At 35.5% G+C, this 22,500-nt stretch overlaps 1 protein-coding gene across 5 annotated transcripts in view; it reads left to right on the forward strand.

Annotated features, from left to right (window-relative positions):
- Window positions 1-22,500, forward strand: part of LOC135216044 (gametogenetin-like) — a 255,490-nt gene that overhangs the window by 72,645 nt on the left and 160,345 nt on the right. For 4 of the 5 annotated variants that reach the window (XM_064251005.1, XM_064251007.1, XM_064251009.1 and 1 more), the window contains exon 1: window positions 3,798-4,005. The exons of the other annotated variant lie outside the window; for it this stretch is intronic. The gene's annotated coding sequence lies outside the window, so the exon portion shown is untranslated. Of the gene's footprint in view, window positions 1-3,797; window positions 4,006-22,500 lie in introns of those variants that run through there. 5 annotated transcript variants of the gene reach the window in all.

The following is a 22,500-nucleotide window of genomic DNA, read 5'->3' on the forward strand; positions in this document are numbered from 1 at the left end:
CGTTAGTTTAAGTGACACCGCGTCTTTACGTCGAAACTTTCACGAACCAGCATCTGGCGTGTTTCATCTATAGATTATCGAGTGAATGACGGAAAAATAAACAGAGAAATGCAATCGCTGCGCTGATGGTCTTCCGATAAGAGATGCTGAGCCATGTTGGGTTTGTTCATTACTTAGACGCGTGATTACCAGCTACTCGGCTGTAGTCTCCCAGTCTATGATTTGAAGTCAAGCAGTTTTGGGCCAGGCGAGTTCTTGAGTTGGTGATAAATCATGTACGTAGGCGAATATGGATGGGAAAAGTGATCTCCTAAATTTCAGGCTTTGAAACTTACACCATATCATGGAAGTCTTGTGTGTGTGTGTGTGTAGCATGTTTTGTTTTTTTCCTCAAATCTAGTGTATATAGTATGTATATTCGTGTATCTATTTATTGATTTATCATTATTAGCCATCCCCGTAGGCGTAGGAGGATAGTTCCGTCAGCGGACCTCATGCGCTGCACTGTAGGCATTACTTAAGGTTCTTTGCAGCGTGCCTCCGGCCCCTAGCTGCAACCACTTTCGTTCATTTTACTGTAACTCCTTTCATATATTCTTTCCTCATCTTACTTTCCACCCTCTCCTAACACTTGATTCATAGTGCAACTGCTTTGAGGTTTTCCTCCTGTTACACCTTTCAAACTTTTTTACTGCCAATTTCCATTTCAGCGCTGAATGACTTCATAGGTCTCATAGGTCCTAGATTTTATATTCAACTCAACTGAACTCATTATTACACATGCATTTTCCCATGCAACTTTTGAGCCATCTCTTCATCTGACTTTATTTTTCCTCTTTTCACAGAAGGGTATTTTGTGGTATTTTGTGCAACAAGTAAATTTCTGCCAGAATTATCTATTTTCGAGCGCGTGCGATTTTTTTTTTTTTTTGAGGGGGCGGGTTCTTGCTTTGTGTGTCTGTGTGTGCGTGATTTTATTATACCAAAAACGGGTAGTAAAACAAATGGAGAAAATGGCAAAACAATCACGGAATCCGTTGAGGGAACCCGATTCCATTTTTACCGCTTCGACGCATCCCCTCCTTTAGACAGACTTTGCCTTCTTTCCGGTCGGCGGGAGAAAGTTCACGACACTTTTCCAATTACACCGCAACGATATTGTTTGCTTTAGAAACGCATTGTTTGCTGTCAATTATCTTTCTTAACGGTGTTGTATTACTTTCTTGTCATTATCACAGATTGTAGTATTTCTTTATTGTTTTAATTTTTTTTACTTTCTCCGTTCGGTGGATTTCTCCTGAAATGACTCCTTCAGAGGTGTGGAAGGATATTGACGGATACTTAAGTTTCTTGCAGTTTTCGCAGTTTGGTTATTTTCACTAATTGATTTAAGAAGATATTGTGGTCTTTATCAAAATGGGGCTTCACGAACAGTTTTTTCACTATTTATTGAATCGGGAAAAGTTGGTTTAAGAAGATATTCTGGTCTTTATCGAAATGGGGCTTCATGAACAGTTTTTTTTTCACTATTTATTGAATCGTGAAAAATTGGTTTAAGAAGATATTCTGGTCTTTATGGAAATGGGGCTTCATGAACAGTTTTTTTCAGTATTTATTGATTCGTGAAAAAATTGGTTGGTTTATGAAGATATTCTTGTCTTTATCGAAATGGGGCTCCATGAACAGTTTTGTCTGTATTTATTGAATCGTGAAAAATTGGTTTAAGAAGATATTCTGGTCTTTATCGAAATGGGGCTCCATGAACAGTTTTGTCAGTATTTATTGAATCGTGAAAAATTGGTTTATGAAGATATTCTTGTCTTTATCGAAATGGGGCTCCATGAACAGTTTTGTCAGTATTTATTGAATCGTGAAAAATTGGTTTAAGAAGATATTCTGGTCTTTATCGAAATGGGGCTCCATGAACAGTTTTGCCAGTATTTATTGAATCGTGAAAAATTGGTTTAAGAAGATATTTTGGTCTTTAAATGGAAATTTTTGGGGCATGGAAACGGAGGCTTCATGAACAGTTTTGTCAGTATTTATTGAATCGTGAAAAATTGGTTTAAGAGATATTTATCAGTCATAATTGAAATGGAGTCTTCACGAACACTTTTGTCAGTATTTAGTTGAATCGTGAAAAAAATTGGTTTAAGAAAGTATATCTTGGTCTTTATGGTTTAAATGAAAAAATGGGGCTTCATGAACAGTTTTGTCAGTATTTATTGAATCGTGAAAAATTGGTTTAAGAAGATATTCTTGTATTATCGAAATAGGGCTTCAGGAACAGTTTTTTCAGTATAAATTGAATCGGGAAAAATGGGTCTGGTAGAATATATTTTCGTTTTCCTTCATTATTACATATCCACATTCTTCAAGAAAGGGTCTTTCTTTATCTGAGGGGTCAAGGTTGTTGCTGCTGCTGCAAGCAGTTTTTCGTTTTCTATCATCCGGATTAATAGTACTATTCAGTTTGCCAGGAGAATTATATTGTCTACAACCACAGCGTGGTGTAGTTTACCTAGAGGAGCTGTGGAACCTTTCCAAGGAGCACATTCATTCTTGCTCTTTTCTGTCGTCTGAATTTCAGGTATGTCGGTTATATATTAGGTTTAATCGTACATATCGATTTATTTCCTTTTCCTTTAACACCCCCCCCCTCTCTCTCTCTCCTCTCTCTCTCTCTCTCTCTCTCTCTCTCTCTCTCTCTCTCTCTCTCTTCATGAGCCCTCTTGGGATTTTAGCTTGTTGACTGTCTATAAGGGGTTATTCAAGATCTAATTCTGGAGGAGGCCGAAAATAATGTAAGAAATACTGACTTCACCATAGAGAGTGCTGAGGTATAAGGCTTAAGGCCTACTGACTAATAATTTGTTGCAAATCAAGTTATATTTGACAGCGTTCATGAAACAGACTCAACTTCCTGGTTGTATAAAGTATGATACAAAGGAACTGCCATTTATTCAGACTATAAACAAGGTTTCAATGTATGCAGTTGGAGAAAATATTTATTTATAACAAATAGAATATTTTTATTGTGTGTTTGAAAACCCTACCGCTATACGCAAAAAATATTTGAAAAATATCTTATTTATTCTCGAGACTTGCTTTAACATTCAATAATCTGGGTGACACCCTAGGAAGCCATACAAGGAATGGTTACGAAATACTTTTAAAATATTTTGCAAATCAATAAGTATTGCATAATAACGTGTTGACTAAAATCGCTTACATAAACTACTCACCAGGAAGTTCTCCCAACCTACGCTTGGAAGCCTTTAATCACAGTAGTTGCGTCATGCTCGATCAAACAATGACGGTTTGAAGACGAGTGGTTTGAGGATCTAACGCGAAACCACATCATATCAGGAAATTGATTTCCCTTGGGTTTCCATAGATTTGAACATCCGGCGCTTTCTTTCCTGCTCCTCATTAACTGCAATTGGTTTACGGAGACGTGTTACTTGTGGCATCAAGTAGGTCTTTCCAGAAATAATTTTTTAGTGAGGTGGGAGGCCATCTTTGATAATGCAGTAATCTTCCCCGATGCTCAGCTGAAGAGTAAGAGACCCTCTTCATCTCCCAAGTCCTGCCAAGTAGCCCCCAGGCAATTTCCCTACGGTCGAGCAACCTTCGCGCTGGTTTCCCTCACGCCCCAAGAGGCCATTATCGGCATCCTTCGGAAAAATCTCCAGCGCCCTCCCGCACGCAAACCAACGAACAAACGCACGCGCCGGAGCGCACGAGACCTCTCCCGCCTCATCTTGCACTGACGCAGAGGGCCTGGAATGATCACAACTCCATCGACCACCGAGCTGGAAGGAAGGTTGTTTCCAGCGCTCGTTCCGCGACTCCCCACCCCCGTTCCCTTCGCGTTCCGAACGTGCGAAACGAGTGTGACAGTTGCTGACACGTGCGTTTTGTTGACATGGTCACGGCCCGGATAGGATTACCCTATAGTGATGGCTCGGTGTTGTGATAATAAGTAATTATGTCCGTTTTTGGGTAAGTACGGGTAATGCATAGTGATCTAATACATGCCATTTGCATTTGGATAAGTGATGGGATCGGTAGTTTATTTGTTTGTGTGTTGTGACTAATAAAAGTGATTGTGCTAGCTTTTGTATGAGTAGTATAACGTATAAAGGATCTCTAAAATTCAACTTTATATTGTGCCATGCATTAGGTCCAGTGATTGATTAATTTTCTGTGGCAACTAATAAAGATACTTTTTTAAATGGGTAACAAGAAGTTACTACTAACGGTCTATTAGATATTGATTTTTTGCCATGTGACGAGTGCAGTGATTGAATGCAATTTTGTGTGTTGTTAATTAATAAAGCGATATTCCTGTTTTGCAAGTAAGTACAAGGAGTAAATGGTATTATATTACATCTGATTTGTATTCTGAAATGTGATGGGCATCGTGAATATTTCTATTTTCTATTTTGATTTACTTTTGTAATTTGAGTTCTTCAACCATCGAAGAAAATTAAAGATGAAATTAAAGTATGAAGCCTTTGGAAAACTGATTAAAATTCTCTGACATTGGCCTGAAAAGTGGCATAAGAAAAACAATTATCGAGAGCGCTGCAATTAATTTCTCAATCGTATGCGATTGAGTGTACTGCGTTTCGTAGACAATAATTAAAGGAAAAATGACATAACTTGAAGAAATTAAGTGAGTGAGAGAGAGAGAGAGAGAGAGAGAGAGAGAGAGAGAGAGAGAGAGAGAGACTTTAGTCTAAGGAGAAAAATTAATCTTTGAAGCATTCTTTCATTGTAGTACTGCTGCTTTGTACATTTTTCCATCTGAAACACAAAGCACAAATATACACAATCGCACATACGAACAATTTAATAACTAATGTAACTAATACATGCATTTATAACTAATGATATTAAAGTTTTAAATTTCTTTTTTATTGTCCTTAGAGGTTATGTTAGGATTACAAAAGCTATTCTAGCATCATTCTTCAAGCTGTTAATATTTTATAAAATATAATTCGGGAGTTGGTGCAACGGAAGTTGATGTTCAGCAAGCCTTGTTCAGCACGGATTGAAAAATGGGATTTATTTAATTAAAATGTACCTTTCAAATGCAAGAAAATACTAAATAGAAGACCAAGACTAAGCTTACCGGGAAAGAATGAAATTTGCTTTAACTGGGAATCTGTGTTATCGGGATTGCTGTATAAGAGGTGAACCGAAAGCAGTTCATGAAAATTTCATATAGATTTCGTCCTTGCGTACATGTTTAAACATTGTCCTATCTAGCACACATCTTAAAAATCCTCTTTCAGCTAAATGTACACTACTCAAGGTTGGGCAGGAACCATTTTTTAGGAAACATTCATATCAGTGGGTGCCTCCAATGGAAATCCTTTGTCTGGAACCAATCCGTACCATGAAATAAATCTTTCCAGGAATAAACGTTGTACATTAGGTTAGCCTGGAAACATTTCATCTCTGAACTTTCCACTTCATGGAATATCTTTTCAATGGGAATTGCTCTGGGGCAGTTTAACTTGGAAACACTTTTTCCTTTTATAATTTTATTCTCAGAAACGTAGAGTGCTAAGAAAGTCTGACCCGTAAGACATATATTCCTTGAAGTTTACCTCGAAGCATGTCCTTGTCTGTGCGTGTGCTTGGACATCTATGCATCTTGAGCTCTGAAGGAGGCTGTCGAATCGTTCGTCCCCCGAAGGGACGAGGTTTCAAAAAGGTTCGTGACACAGCAACTTGGTTAAGGCAACTTCAGAAGTCATCCTCTTCGAAAGTGCTTTCGTCTTATTTTGGACCTTTATTTGGAACTTAATTCTTTAACCAGGCTTTTCATAGTACAGATGCAAATCGTATTTAGTGTTTCGTAGACCAACCTTAACGATTGGGTAAATGAAAGCAGTTAATTCTGACAAACATCTGAACGGATAGTTTTCTTGATAGATTGGTGTGTATATCTATCTATCTATATATATACACACACATTATATACATATTCATACACACGCACAAACACACACACATATATATATGTATATATGTACATACATAGATACATATATATATATATATATATAATATATTATTAATATATGTATATGTGTATATATATATATATATATATATATATATATATAGAGAGAGAGAGGGTCAGAGAGAGAGGGGAGGGGGGAGAAAGATGAGAGAGAGAGCATATACATACATATATATATATATATATATATATATTATATATATATAATATATATATATATATATATATATATTATATATATCAATATATATATAATATATTATATATGCCACGAAGGGAAAATAAGCAACGGAGTTTCTGCAAGATGTTTTCGACTGAACATCTCTTCTCGCGGACACAACTAAACTGTTTTGTTTGTCTGCTGAGTAAAGGACATTCAGTCGAAAGATCTTGCAGAAAACTTCGTTGTTTATTTTTCCTTCGTGGCTTATACCTTTATTTATGGATTTATCACACTCCAAACTTTCGTGATTCAGTAATGCTATATATTTATATATATATATATATATATATATATATATATATATATATATGTATATATTATACTACTTGCATCAAGCATTGTAAGATAACGTTATATCAGATTAAACCGAATGAATTATGCAGGCAGACTGCTACACGCGCAAACTTTCACAAGAACGGCCCTCTCCTTTCGCAATAGCTGTGGCTTCGCTTTAAGACTAAAGATACGCGCGCAAAAAAAGAAAGAAAAATACAAAGAAAACTGGTTTATGACGACACTTCTTTAATCGCCTCGGTTACAAATAACAACGCCTGATTTACCAATAGCTTGTATATCACGAGCTGCGAGAATGATGATGTATAATTTCGAGCGCATTACCGACGGCAATATACACGTCGTGGAGGCATGATCTGCCAGGTTGGGCCGATGTTGCTGTGTCAGGTGGAGGTTCAGCGTTGCACAACGTTGCTTTTGGCATGATTTGTTCGTGGTGCCGTCTATGTATTCATAGAATAATGCTTGACTCGAGATATCGAAAGACTCTTAGAATTTATAGCTTTATATATTTTTTTTCGCAAGTATGCGCCATTGATTAATGATTGCCATGGTGAAGCCAGTTTGATTTGAACGAATTGAAAGATCTTCTCACTGTAATTTACACCATCCCATATTCTTGAAGAATATGAGGTAACTAGTTTTCTGTTGAATCGTGTGACCATTTTCCACTGCATATCATCTTTTCAAAGTCATCTCTCAAAGTATCTTATTTTCAAGGTCAAATCGATGTCCCCTCTTTACCATTATCATTTTATAAGGTCGGAATGAATTACATTTTACATTTTCTTGTGTCTCATTTTCAAGGTCATGTCGGGTGACGCCTTTCCACGTAACTCGTCTTTTCAAGGTCGGGTAGATGGCCGTCTTTCCCTGTGTCTTCTCTTTTCAAGGTCAGATCGGATGACCGCCTTTCCCAGTGGCACCTGTTTTCAGGGTCAGATCGAATGACCGTCTTTCCCAGTGTATTTTGTTTTCTATTGACTGATTGAATAACTGTCTTTTTCGTGTCTCGGCTTTTCAAGGTCAGTTCGGGAGATCATCAGAGTAAATGAAGATTTTTATTTATTTATATATATTTTTAGTCAGGATTCAAAGAACAGACAATTCTTTGATGCATTGTATATCCTGGAAAGTAATGAAAACCATACTTTTGTTGAGTGAGACGATTAAAAAAAATACTTAATTTTTTTTCAGAAATACCATAAAACGTTCTTGCTTCTGATTCGTATTAAAGCGAGGTCGTCGAAATTTTTAATTGCCAAGTAAATTAAGAGGTGAAAACTAATAATTTTGCGTTAACGGTTTAGCTGTATTTTTTAAAGATATAACTATTCATGAAAATGAAATAGTCTGGGGGCGTCAGTATGCTTCCTACGGTGGTCAGATTTTTAGGGGAAATACGTAAAATTGCTGTTTTCGCTTACGTAAGACACGACGGATGCTTCTCAAATCTGTGGTTTTCTCAGTCTAAATCATTGGGTTGGCAGTCTTACAGGACAGGTGTCTTACGGAAAAGAGCACGAGAATGTATGTTGGTAATGACATGAAAATGCCGCAGAACTTAGAAAATCTGTCGGTGACAAAGCGAGTTGAAGCAAGAAGCTTATGCATTTTTTCCACCAAAATGACCAATCGGGATAACATTCCGAAAATATGAAGATTATCGATGTCATTCGCCTGTTGCCTTTAATGAAAATTGTTATGAGAAAAGTGTTCCCTTATATATATATATATATATATATATATATATATATATATATATATACATATATATGCTATATATATATATATATATATATATATATATATATATATATATATATATATATATATATATATATATTATATAATATATATATATATATATATATATATATTATATATAATGTCACGGTGAAGAGATTAAAAATCTTATATATATATATATATATATATATATATATATATATATATATGTGAGAATTTTTATCACATCACCGTGACATTTTATATACGCAAACAGTAAGCCACAAATATCGTTAAGCATCCAATTCGCTCTATCTCGGAGATAATACTGAAAGGGAATTTAAAATGACGAGTGGTTCGCTATCCTGGCGGGCTCGAGATGCCGTACAGCGAGTACCAATGATAGAGGACGCTCTAGAGACCATTCGACTGTTGTGTGTGTGTGTGTGTGTATAAAACTTAATGTAATAAAACTTCACTGTGTAGCACTTTTCAAAACCGATGTAACTCGTTGCAACCATTGAGAAACATGTATACTTTTGTTGATGAGAAAAAAAAAATCATGCACTATTATTTTTTATATTTTTGCCCAAAGCTACTATTTAGTTAAGTTTTCATTATATGTCTCCTTTCGTTTACTTTGATTCACAAGATCTCGTGTCATTCAAAAGGCAGGACATCACTTTTGTTCTACCTTATCTTTGCTTGGTTCGGGCCTGGGCTAGATAAGAGTATTACATTGCCCATCCCGTGTTCCTTTCATGGAGGCATTATGATTATTGTATTGTATACATACTTTTTATTCTTGCTGAGTGTTTAGCACTTTTGGTAGCCCCATGAATCCCTCCCCCTGTCGTTGATACCCATTCACTTCTGGGTCGACTGGGTGGCATTGGCCAGGGTCAGAGAGAGAGAGAGAGAGAGAGAGAGAGAGAGAGAGAGAGAGAGAGAGCTCACCATTTAGTGACAGTAGGTCATTAGGTTCCTTATTAGTTCTTCCAATTGGCTAAACCGGGCCTACCAACATCACACTGGATTAACATAGTTTTCTATTGTCAGCTTTAATCGTAGATTACGAAGTCTGTAGATTCTAAAAACTTCGTCTCTTTCGCCACACTTGGCATATCTGGAAGGACCCTTCCTCTACAGACGAGACTGAAAGTGGAAACACTGTGCAGAGCGGCGGATTAATTCAGTGGCCAGATCTGTTCGTTTATAATCTCGGCAGCCATTCCTCTAATTCCGCCTTCTGTCTTTCCCGCTGAGGTTCATTTTCGTCCGACTGAGTCAACCTTTCCCAGTAAGGAATTCATCGCAGTTCATTAAGTCACTGGAATTGGCCTTTGGTAGTTGGTCTCTGATTGGTGTTGTTCATAACATCAGCCTATCTGCAACTGCTCCGTTCAACATTTTTCATAGAGGACCATCTCAATTCCAAGCAGGTTAACTGTTGTATTCATTCCTAGACTGCACTGTTATACGTTTTTCACCGAGGCTTATCTCATTTCTAAGCGGGTCTACTGATATCGCCAGAAGTCTTTACTATTCTACTAAGTAAGTGGAGTGAGCATTTTGGTATTTCTTAGAACCACCTGTCTTTATGTAAACGTGGGCGAAGACATACGGTAGGTTGTATACGTTTCAAGGTCTTCCGCGCCTGCTCGTTTGTCATAGAAGACCTGTTTTTTTATGAGTGCCTGTTCCTTAGGGGGAGCTTTTTTGTTGCTCCGTTTGTTTCTTGCTGCGGGTATGCGTAGGTGAACACGGCTCTGAATTACTGGTAAAGGGTATTGGGCCTTTGCAAAATGTTCCTAGTTTTTCTGTTTATATTCTCATCTAAATTTCTTGTCCCTTATAGTGTGGGGATCTTTTGTCTTGAGGACCTGTTTCAGTCCCATTTTGAATCTATTTGATGTGGACTTCACGTTTCTAAACTGTGAAGCATACATACAACTTGTGCACAGAATGTAATGAAACCTAAAATCTGAGTTCTGGATAAAGAGAACTAAGATTTTGTCCCTCTGCAGTCGAATTTTGGCCGGCTAAAATGTTTCAAGCTGTAACGTTTTCCTGAAAATCACCAGAAAAATAAAATTACGTAAATTGCATTTTAGTTTTCACCATCTACGCAGCATAGCGAGATCCCGCTCTTAGGGGTAACCCTATCCTAGTTGTACCAAATCTCCACTTAATTGCATCTCTTCATCTTTGTGTCATTGTGGGTCTTTCCCATGATCCTTATCCCCATATTTTACATTCCTCTCTTCTCTCTCTCTCTCTCTCTCTCTCTCTCTCCCTTATTGCGGCAAATCCTCTTTGGTTTATTTTCTTTGTTGTATTACTTATTGCTATATGTCAAATAAGTTTGTTTTGTTTTGATTGATTTAAAACAAAAGTAGTGCATAATGGTGGTTATTAAAGCAAAGGCAAGTCGATAGGGAAAAAGATACGAAGAAGGAAGTTTGTATAGAACTCATCATCAAACAAATAAAATGCCTTATAAATTCTCGCTCAGTGGTACACTATACATATAATATATAGTATATATATTAATAATTAATAATATGTATATATATATATAGTTATATATATATATATATATAATTATCTTTATTATATATGTATACTATATATATGTATATATATATATGTGTGTATATATATATATATATATATATATATATATATATATATATATATATATATATACATACACACACACCACACACACATATATATATATATATATATATATATATATATATATATATATATATATATATATATTCGAAACCCTGCTTATGATTCCTTGAAGGAATGGTTATATAAGGGAGACCCGTAAACGGATACGTTTATAACGTGAGGTGGCAACTGGAATCATGACATGGCTGCCGATTGGCCAAGAAATCCACCTTGTTTTATTTTTTTTAATAAGTTTTTACTCAATTATATTGATAACACCTTAGACTAAATTGCTGTCTGATGCCCTTAACTAGCGTAGAATTGGTTATTACGTAGAATGGATATGAAAGAGACAGGGATAGAATAGAAAATGGTTGACTTCTATCTGCTTGCAACTTTGGATTATGCGATTATGCATTAGTGTGATAGCTCTGATGGTCGCTTCGCATCATTTCCATGCCAGCAGGTGTCCCAGGCTCGATTAGGGATCCAGGTGATTCTTTGTTGAGACCGAAACGCCGGTGAACATCTAAAATGCAGATATAGAATGAATCCAGTTGTTTGCTTTGTTTCTGAGGGAGGAGAACAATTCGGACAAATGACATTTTTTTTTCTTTTAAGTTATTTATTATTTTTTTTTTTTTTGAGAGAGAGAGAGGTCACTGTTAGAATGATTCTTTTAAGATTGTATTTATGAGGAAATTGTTTAAATACTTTAACTTCCCTCTCTCTCATTATTTTTTATGCTGAAGGCGAATGATTGCATAAAATACGTTAGTTATTCATACCCTTTTTTATTGACAGGTTGTTAAGGAAAATATTTAGAACAATGAAAAGTTAAGGACCTTTGTTTTTTGTACATTACCATTATTTTTATAAATTAATCGATTATAATTTTATTTTCTATCTACTACAAGAAAACAACACACCTGGCTTTATTCTTTGCAGAATAGAATATACTGCAAATCGAGGAAAGATTTTGAGAAAAGAAGCAATTTTGTGTCATTGTCATCCTTTGCAAACTGTAACGAAGAATATTAAACGAGAAATGGTGGAATTATCTCGGTAAATTTATATTTGTTCCTTGAGCGTCAAGAGTCAATTTTTTTGTGGCAAAGCTCTATAAGATCAAAGAACAAACTCATTCCAACCGAAAATAAACTATATAGTATCTTTGAAAAACTCTAGATTAAAAACGAATAAACTTTACAGAGTAGAGCCAAACGCCACAGAGTATCGCATGAACCGTAAAGTTCTCTCGTTGCCTCCTGCAAAATAGTCGATGAAAATAAGGGAGTTCAAGTTCATCATGCTATACATGGGAGAGCAAGGTTATCCATCTTTTTTTTTTTTTTCTTTTCAAATGGCGTCGCTGTATTTGGTTACTGGGCGCGAATACATATATATATACCTTCCAGGCTGCTTCTGCAACTGTTGTGGTCTTCGGCGGCGTTGTTAAGGATGATGATTGCGTCAGTTTGCATTAGGAAAATGGTCTTTGTTGTAGTGATACACTAGAGGGGCTTGCAGTTGGTTTCTGTCGCGTCTCTGAGACTGCTGCTGTACTCGATCCTTCGGGGTTGTCAGTGAGGATTATCTTGACGTTCAGTTTACGGCAGGAAAATGGTCCTTCTGGTGGATGTTTACATGAGTGACGTGTGGACATCGCTCCCATTGCGTTTCTGTCGTTCTTATGCGGACTTTTGTTGTCTGTTCTGCGACGTAATGACAGATGAATCGATTGACAAAAAAAAAAAAAAAAAGATACAGAACCTGTCAGTCCATAGGATGCCTTTTATCCTCATATCTTCTCTCTTTTTATTCTCTTCTCTGTCTGTGTGTCACAGATGGTGATAAGCCGGAGGTGCCATTTTAGACCGCTATATTTGGTGGTGTTTTCTTACTTATTGAGATATTTTATTTTTGTTTCATTGAATTTTTCCTAAAGTATTCTTATCAGGCGATATGGATTGCCTCGTGCTTAAAAAATTCCAAATAACTGAATTTGTGAAAGCATAAGCAGACACACACATATATGTGTGTATATATACATATATATATATATATATATATATATATAATTTTAATATATTACATATATTTATGAAACTGTAATAGGCACAACGCGTTTCCCGCTACCGGGCATCATAATTTCTTCATATATCTTGCATTTGGCTCTTAAGGCTTTGTAGTGTCAAGCGTATTCAAAAAAGGGGCGAAGAATTCGAGAAGTTAAGAGGATGTCGTGGCTATTACAATTTACGCATGTATCTGGTAAAATTGATCAGTAGATTCTCATTTTATATATATATATATATATATGTATATATATATATATATATATATATATATATATATATATATATATTATATAAAAAAAAACAGATACACACACACACACACACACACAACACATATAATATATATTATATATAATATATATATATATATATATATATATATATATATATATATGTATATATAGGCCCTATCAGGGTTGGTAGTTTGGTGTACTACAACCACTTATGTTGTCTTTGTACCTAATGATGTTGGAACTTTGAAAGAAATTGGATTTCACTAGTCTTGGTAAGGACTAAGGACGTTTAATTTACTGCCATCCCTATTTCCTTTCTTTATTCTTGCTGTCTACTGTCTCTCCATTATTACTTTTAATGTCTTTTTCTCGTAGCTCGACCTTCATATCCTTGTACTTTTTTCTGGATCTCTTTACCTTGTTGTTCAGACGCTGCAACTCTCTCTGTTCACCGTCTTGAGAGCTGAACGTCCGAAAGTACCCCAGAGCTTGGCTTGAATGCCTGAATTTCATGAAATCCTCAGGACGTTTTTGTTGGAAATTAGTGGTTGGATTGCAGTTTCCCCTGAGAGGTGTTTGCAATATCTAATTTCATTTTTCAATTCTGTACACATTCCCTCCGTCAGGCATCAGCGATGCAGAGAACGTTTTAATATGCAAGGGGCTTGAATCAGTGCATTTTAAAAATTAACTTCTATAGTAATTTCAGCAGTCTGTCAGTCTTTGTCATTGAGCGTACGATGCAATGTTGTAGATTAAATCAGTCTTGTTCTTGCAGGGGCTCTGCTCCTAAAGGACCCCATAATGGTGCAATGTTTTCCAGAGGGTGTTTATTGCAGTATGTGAAATTAATTGAATTTAGGGCTTCCTGGTAGCTGACAGGTCAGGTCAGTGAACTGAGTGCCTAGAGAAAAGCTGTGTGCATGTGTGCGGCAGCGCGCATTTTAATCATAAGGAGTTCTGCCATATTTTTGTCTACCGTTTCTTTATTGATGGTAATACTCCTTTCCTCTCTTATTCCATTCTCACAATGCTACTTCCCTTGCTCTGTGGGTTCGTTATTATTGTTTATTTCACAATGTTTATGGAAAACAAAAAACTTGAAGTTTAGCGGTCTGGTGCAAATTGTTGTGGGAAATAAGTAAGAAAAAATAAGAATTAAAAAAAAATTCTTGTTCGGTTTTATAGAATATTCACTGTGTACGAGGAAAATACAGTAACAATTCACCTCTCACCTTCAAAAAAGGAAAACTTATTTTTTAAGTTGTCTTAATATTTCTGATGTTCACATTTTGTCTTAAAAATAAAAATATAGTTTTTTTTAACTTCGTACTTATCTTTCATATATTTGCCCAAACTTCTTATTATTATCTATATCTGATTATTTGTTGTCGAGCTGAGCTGTATTTTTTAATTGAAAATAGTTATTGATAAGTAACGTAGCTAGATTATATTAAAGCGGTTTTTTGTTATTCTTGAGTAAGGTGTTGTCAGTTCACTTATTTTAATCCTGTTTTATAGCCTTATTCATTTGCTGTGCGGACGAAGTTTATTTTTCAGAAAAACAACCTTACTGTTTCCTGATTGTATATTTGACAGTGTAACTTCTTTAAATTAAGATTAAGGAAAATGTAGACAAACTTGCTTTTGATATGAACAGATTCTCTATTAATTCATCTTTGTTATGGACCTGGTCATTTAGTTTTGAGACAAGAATTTTCTAGTAAAAAACTCATTATGAAAAAATTTGTCTATTTTTTTAATATTTGTGTTTGCAGAAGAATTCATTTTAAAAAGATCATTGTTCTTATTTGTTCTACTTTGTAAAGAGATTTTTTGATAGAAAGTATGCTTTAAAAATAAGGAAAATGAATTTATTTTAAGGGACACTTTTACACCATTTACTTTTTTTTTATTTACTTTTTTTGGTGGCAACCTTTTGCAGAACACACTGCGGTCTGGAAATGACATCAAAGAAAAGAAAAACACACACACATATAAAAAAAAACACCTACATACACACTAGTTATGGCACAACTTGCAACGTCCTTCGTTATCGATGCGTGTTTACGCAAGCAGGTGTGATCACGGTCGCGACAGCTTTCGACGAAGTGTTTCATCGTATTCTCGTTTTCTCCGCCACGGAATAATGATGAAATAATGGGGAAGCTCATTGACGTCCGGATGTAGGTTAAGCTCCTCATCAGGCATGCTTGTCTTATTAAGGAACTGCGTAACTGTCACTGTGCAGTCACTTTGCCTGTCTCGGATGTCACTACGCTGAATTAATTGGCACTAAAGGAGAGAGGGAGAGAGAAAAAAGCTCGTTTAGACTCCCCGTGGAGGCTCAGAAAAAATCTATATAGGCTAGGAACAGGCTCAGGAAACCTCAGGAGGGCGTTAAAATCTTTGAGATCTAATATATATTTATGGTGGGAGACACTGTAACCACAGTAGCCTGTAAACTGTTGGATTCACAGCCCATTAAAAATATGGAACTTATAAAGTAACGAGCGTCAGGAGCTCAAGATGAATCTTGGTAAACCTTAAACTTCAAACTTAGACCTATATCTGATTAATCAATATTATCCAGTTTAGATGCCAAAATCTGAAATAGCTACTGATAATTAACCAACCAAAGGAAAGTCCGTTAAAAGACCTAATTACATTAAGAAAACCTTAAATTTCATTGTGATATATGTAAAGCCTCCGGCTGATTAAACCATAATTCACCACACATTTTGGTAGGTTTATTGGCCTAGTTTTAGAGTGTTATTTTATGTAGCGATGACACTTGTTTTATATGGAGCTACTCTCAATAAAATATAACTTTCCAGTCTTTAGTAGGTTAAGTGTGCAGTTAGAGGCTTTAATGATAATATGACTTAGAAGGAGAGACAGTTTACAGCAATGACTGAGCAACACAATCCTCTGCAAGTTCAGTAGCTAAACAAACCTGGCCGTTGAAAGTGTCAGTGCACATCACGGCAAGAACCAGTGTTGCCAATTGGTATGTGTTTACCCTCCAAACTGTGTGTAAGACTTACACAAAATCGGGGAAATAAGTGAAATTAGCGTATCTATTTATAGTATATACATAATAGAGCAATTTTCTCAATATTGCATTACTATGACAACTAAAATTCATGGAAACAGTTTGCAAATGCATCGGCGCATGTGTGAAGCTCCACTAAATTGGCAACAATGGCCAAGAACCCCCTCTAGTGAGAATCTACGATGGCTCGTTAATGCCGTATATTTTGGGTAATCCATCGTATTATACGACTTCATTAGGACCCTTTACTTTCAGATAAACTAATTAGATACCGCAAAGACGTGTAATTATGTCCACAGATCTCCTCCAGATAATGTTACGGTGTAATGTATTCGCAAATTATGCGCCATTATTTGATGACGTCTCTGAGGCACGTCCGTTCTCTTGCGCCACGGAAAAGGCCTTTCTAGGTATTGCTGTGTGTACCGTCTTGACTAATATTCCCCTTGTAAACATATTATGATTGGGCAACTATAGAGAAAGAGATACGCTTCATTTAGTTGATCCTCTGTGATTTTCCTTGAACGCCGAAAAGTCTTTCGATTGTGAAGTCATTTTATAAGATTATTTATTCCCTTGAAGTTTCATCTTATTGTTTTTTTCTGTTTGAGATCCTTCTCATTGTGCTTAACACTCTCAATTGACGATGGAGTTATCTTTGGCCTCTTGAGGTCATCACCTGTAACTGGAGAAGTAAGTTATGAAGAGTTCCTTAAAAAAAAAAAAAAAAAAAAATGCGGGTAGTGTTATATATATATATATATATATATATATATATATATATGATATATATATATATATATATATATATATATATATACAGAGAGAGAGAGAGAGAGAGAGAGAGAGAGAGAGAGAGAGAGAGAGAGAGAGAGAGAGAGAGAGAAATGCCAGCCAGCCCAGCATATACACGACGGCGGATTTTGGTATTATCCATCTCGGGTTTGGAACATTGCTCTCGCGCTCGTATTTAACGTGCTGTTATTAAGCCTAATGAAGTCTTTCAGTCACTGACTCCGCTCGTAACTTGAACCTGTCTTTTGTTTCGCTGCAACTCTATTTAGGCGGCTTTCATTGAACTGAAGGGAAAAGTCTCCCTCCTTTTCAGAAATCCCAACACCTATCATTTAGACCCACCTCATTTTTTTTCTGTAAATTTGGGTGTAGTGATAAATCAAAATGTAGCCTCTTGGCACCACTATTTTTTTTTGTAAACTATTGTATATGAATTCATATTGGAAATAAAGTATTATATTATTATTTTTTTTCTAAGGAGACCAGTCATTCTAGGTTTGTTCTGTTAGGCGATCGTTCTTTTTCCTTCTTCTAAGCTTTGGAATTTTCTCCTTGCTATAATTCTTCTAGCGTCTTCAATCCTTAAGGAGTTCTGTTTACCGATCTTACCTTGCCTCTAGAAGTGAGCTGATTGAGGCCATTATATAGTATGGTGCATCAACACATAAAAAAAATGATAAAAACGTTTTAAAATCTAAGACTTGAAGATATACTGATGTATTTAATAGATCCAGGGTTGAATCCAAGGACAGTTATTTATTGCATTGTTATGTTTTATCTACAGAGTACATTATGTAGCTGGCGGTGCGCCTGCTGTAGTAGATAACATCTGTGTGATATATATATATATATATATATATATATATATATATATATATGATATAATATATATATATATATATATGTATATATATATATAATATATATATATATATATATAATATATATATATATATATGTGTGTGTGTGTGTGTGTGTATATATATATATACCCACTATATATAGGGGAAGGTGGGGCAAAACGGCACACTTAAGGTTCGAGTCCAATTTCTGAAAACCCTTTGCAATATATCTAAAGACTGTTATTTTGGTTTTCATCTTTGTTCATCAATAAACAAAATAAACTCTCCTTGGAAGATATATTTTTCATACTTGACCCAAGAAAATTGACAAAAGAAAATAGACTCTGGTGGGGCATTATGTACATTGGTTAGGGCAAAATGGCCCCTCATCAATAAACAATCTGTATTTTCACATAGAAATGTACCAGAAAATGTACTTAATAAAAAATGAAATGAATATTCAGCATACAACTTAAAATGGTTAAGTTCTCATAACTCGAAAAAGTAATTGGTCTTTGGCTAAATATCACTAAGAATTATAATCTCTTATCATTCTGCTTACCAGTGATAAGTAACGTTGCCTTGCATGGGAAGTGATTATTGTTTATATAAAAGAAATATAAAACATATTGTCCTTTTATATGTCCAAAGAAATGGTAGCTCATTATCAGCAAAAATTAATGCCTAACTAAATATAGACCTATGCACAAAATTTGCAGCTGAATTCATAATCACCTTTATCTACACCTGCACATCCGTCATGAACCCAGTATTTACAATCACCGCCTCTCTCTTACTGTATTTTTCACTGTAGTATAAACAGAATCATCCTCGGACTCACTTGATTCATGTTGAGGGACAGTTGATGCATTAAGACACAACCTGAAACCTTTTTTATTTTTTGTTTGAATATAATAATTAATATAACTAAAATATTTGCCTGTATTGTATCTGAGCGTAAAGCAGACCACGCCATTTTACCCAAGGTACAAATGTGCCGTTTTGCCCCCATGGCAATAAATATGTTGAAAACAACCTCACCAGACTACAGGGGCTAGAAGTGTAGTTTTCTCTAGTTAGCCTTATTCACAGGATAATATTAAAGACTTGTGCAACGTTGCATTAAATTATAAGTCACGCTGTTCCTACTAACGCGATTTTATCCGACCCTTACCAGTAGATCAGGAGGTGGTGAAAATTTCAGGGAAATTTTGCACATAAACAAAACATGGCTTTCAACTAGCACTTATGTTACAGCTGACTGAGGAACCAAAGATTTAGTACATACACATCCCATGAGGTGGGAGCACCAAGAAACCAAGAAAACGGCTGGGGTCCATATTACCCACTTGTGCCCTTTTGTCCCACCTTCCCCTAGTGTATATATATATATATATATATATATATATATATATATATATATATATATATTATGCTTAAAAAATCACAGTAGATGCACGTGACTTCATAAATAAGCGAATACCACGGGAAAATGATAGTCAGAAATCCAAGCGCTGTCGTCTTTATTCAGACATCGTCAAGGAGCTCCTTGACGATGTCTGAATAAAGACGAAAGCGCTTGGATTTCTGACTATCATTTTTCCGTGGTATTCGCTTATTATATATCTATATATATATATATATATATATATATATATATATAGATATAATGTGTGTGTGTGTGTATATGTATATATATATATATATATATATATATATATATATATATATAAAATGTATAATATACAATTATCTACAGACTTTTTATCCGATAAAGGCGGCAGCACCAATGCGTACCATGCATTACACTGTAAGGTAATATATATATATACATATTATACCACACACACATACGTTTATATAGTGGGCCATATCAGTTGAACGGAAGGTTGCTGCTAAACTCTGCGTGAAAGCATCTCCTCAGCGGAGATGTGGTACATGATATCTCCATAGCTATTTCAGCCTGTCTCCGGGTAATGAGAGAAATTAGTGAAAGGACAATGAATGAAGTGCGTCATTGAAGCAATGAGTATGCATAATGATCCAGAGTGAAAGCTGTTGAGATTAATTACTGTCAGAATAGTAAGTTTGATGAAAATTGTATGGCGATGGGATCCAGGAGAAGGATGCCAAAGGTTGATGTCATTCGTATGTTAATTATATGGTTATTCGTATGAATTTAGATTCGACAGGGCATCAGATCGTAGTGAATGATGACTTGACAGTTGACGACTTGAAGGATCAATAGGAATGGCAGAAATACTGGCAATTGCGTGTGAAATGACCTAGGTATTCTAAAAGTGTCATTACAGGGACGATGCCAGTCATCAGAAAACGAGTACTGATAACTAAGCTGCATGGCACACTGTGAACGGTTCTGAAGGATCTCCCGAGCGTCTCTTGTGCCCCCAGCTACCTTGCTTTCCATCTTCTCCGTTTCATTCGATCCCCATCTCCTCCTACTTAGCTGTCCAACTTCCCCAACTTAACCCTGCCCCTTTCTCGAAAATGGGCTTAGTGACATTGTTAAACTAGTTTATAATGAATGATTCATCATTTGTTGCAACTCATTCAAGATAGCAGAAAGGCTGGCCATCGTAATTTCAAAAACTACGAGAAATTCGTTAGATTCTGTTGGACAAGAGAGAGAGAGAGAGAGAGAGAGAGAGAGAGAGAGAGAGAGAGAGAGAGAGAGAGAGAGAGAGAGAGAGTGTATATGACTTCACTTAAACGATTGCTTCTATTGACCTGATCATATTAAAGTAAAACGTTAGATGGACAGATAGGTAAATAGATAGACAGATAGCAATGTGCAAGTTCCCTTTCAGTCACATACTTATTATTTCTGACGTCATCTTGGTAGTAACGATATCTGTAATGAGATTTAGTCACTGCTAGAGATAATCCAAGGTACCAAACTGAAGACGGCTTGCGGGAGGCACATATCATTAATAAAGCGAAAACGGAAATAGAAGAGGAAGACTTGCGTACTAAGTAGATCTCGCTTTCGGAAACAGTAATTGCATTTATTGACGTTTGTTAATTGTGATTGTTGATTACGATGGCAGTGTGACAGGAATGATTATTGCTTCCATATGGAGTTTACCTTTTGTATGGGCGATGGCTGGGAGAAAAGGTGACGAGTGTAAATAATGTATAAATATGTGTGCTTTTGATCAGTAAGGGATCGATACGGCAAAAATAGATTTTATCATTACCGTGACATAAAATTCAAGTTTCCGTAAACGCAGTATAACCAGCTGCAGTTTTCTTCAGATTTCATTCCAGAAGGGATTAAATCTTCAGTATCCTGTTCTGGTTTATTTAATAATTCCCTTAATTTCGTATCCGAATTATATTTATGTACCAGGATTGGCAGCATTAGAGGCATTTGACGACAAACGTATAAAAATGTCGCGAACAGCAACTGCGTTGCTGCTTTAGTTATTTTAAAGGGTCCTCCGGTATATATATATATATATATATATATATATATATATATATAGATATAATATATATTATATATATATATATAATAGATATATATATATATAGATATATATATTATACATATCTATCCCCCCCCCTATATATATATATATATACAAATATAAATTATATATATATATATATATTATATCTATATAGATTATACATATACATATATCTTTATATTTATAATCTTAACACACAGGAACTTTCATCAGTATTATCTGCGTGCTTTTTCAGCAGACGCCGCGTGTTAAAATTTATGATTATATTTAAAATAAATATATTCGTATATATATATATATAATATATATATATATATATATATATATATATATATATAACTATGGTTATTTTTACTACTATATGAAATTTCACATACACTTAACTCTCTTCCTTGACGACAGCTGTGTCAACACTAGACGATCCATTAGGAATATCCTTAATAAATAATCAGTGAGTGGGAGATAATAATGTAGGTTCCGCCCACTTGCTCCTCTACGAAATAGGGGGTTGGCATCGCTTTATCCCGAGCCCTTGTGCCACGTACATTAATAGGGCGTTGATGTGTGGTACCACTCTCAGAATACCTGGGCATACGGTGGGCGTCACGACGCGGAAAGTCCTGTTGTTTTGGAGGTTAGTGGTACGTGGACACGGGCTGATCTGATACGCCTTCGAGGTATGGGTCGCGTGTGAGTAAAACTGAAGAACTATTAGATCTTAATGGTTCCTGTCTAGGTTTTAAAGGCTGCTCGAAATGGCAAGAGGTATATGGCTAGTATAAGGGGCGTTTAATCCGACAACAGCAGCGACATTATTTTCAGTTTAAGTTGTCTTCGGTTGACGCTATTTTTTTGTTTGGGTTGTCCTTTCCTAGTTTGCGTGTTTTTAGTTAAGGTTATCTCCTATTAACCCTGTTTTTAGTTTGGGTTGTCTTCTATTGAAACTGTTTAAAATATAGGTTGTTTTCTATTGGCTGTGTTTGTTTATAGTTCAGACTGTTGTTTATTGACTGTTTTTCTTTAATATCAAAAT

This window comes from Macrobrachium nipponense, chromosome 6 (assembly GCF_015104395.2).
Source record: "Macrobrachium nipponense isolate FS-2020 chromosome 6, ASM1510439v2, whole genome shotgun sequence".
Classification (NCBI taxonomy): Eukaryota; Metazoa; Arthropoda; class Malacostraca; order Decapoda; family Palaemonidae; genus Macrobrachium; species Macrobrachium nipponense.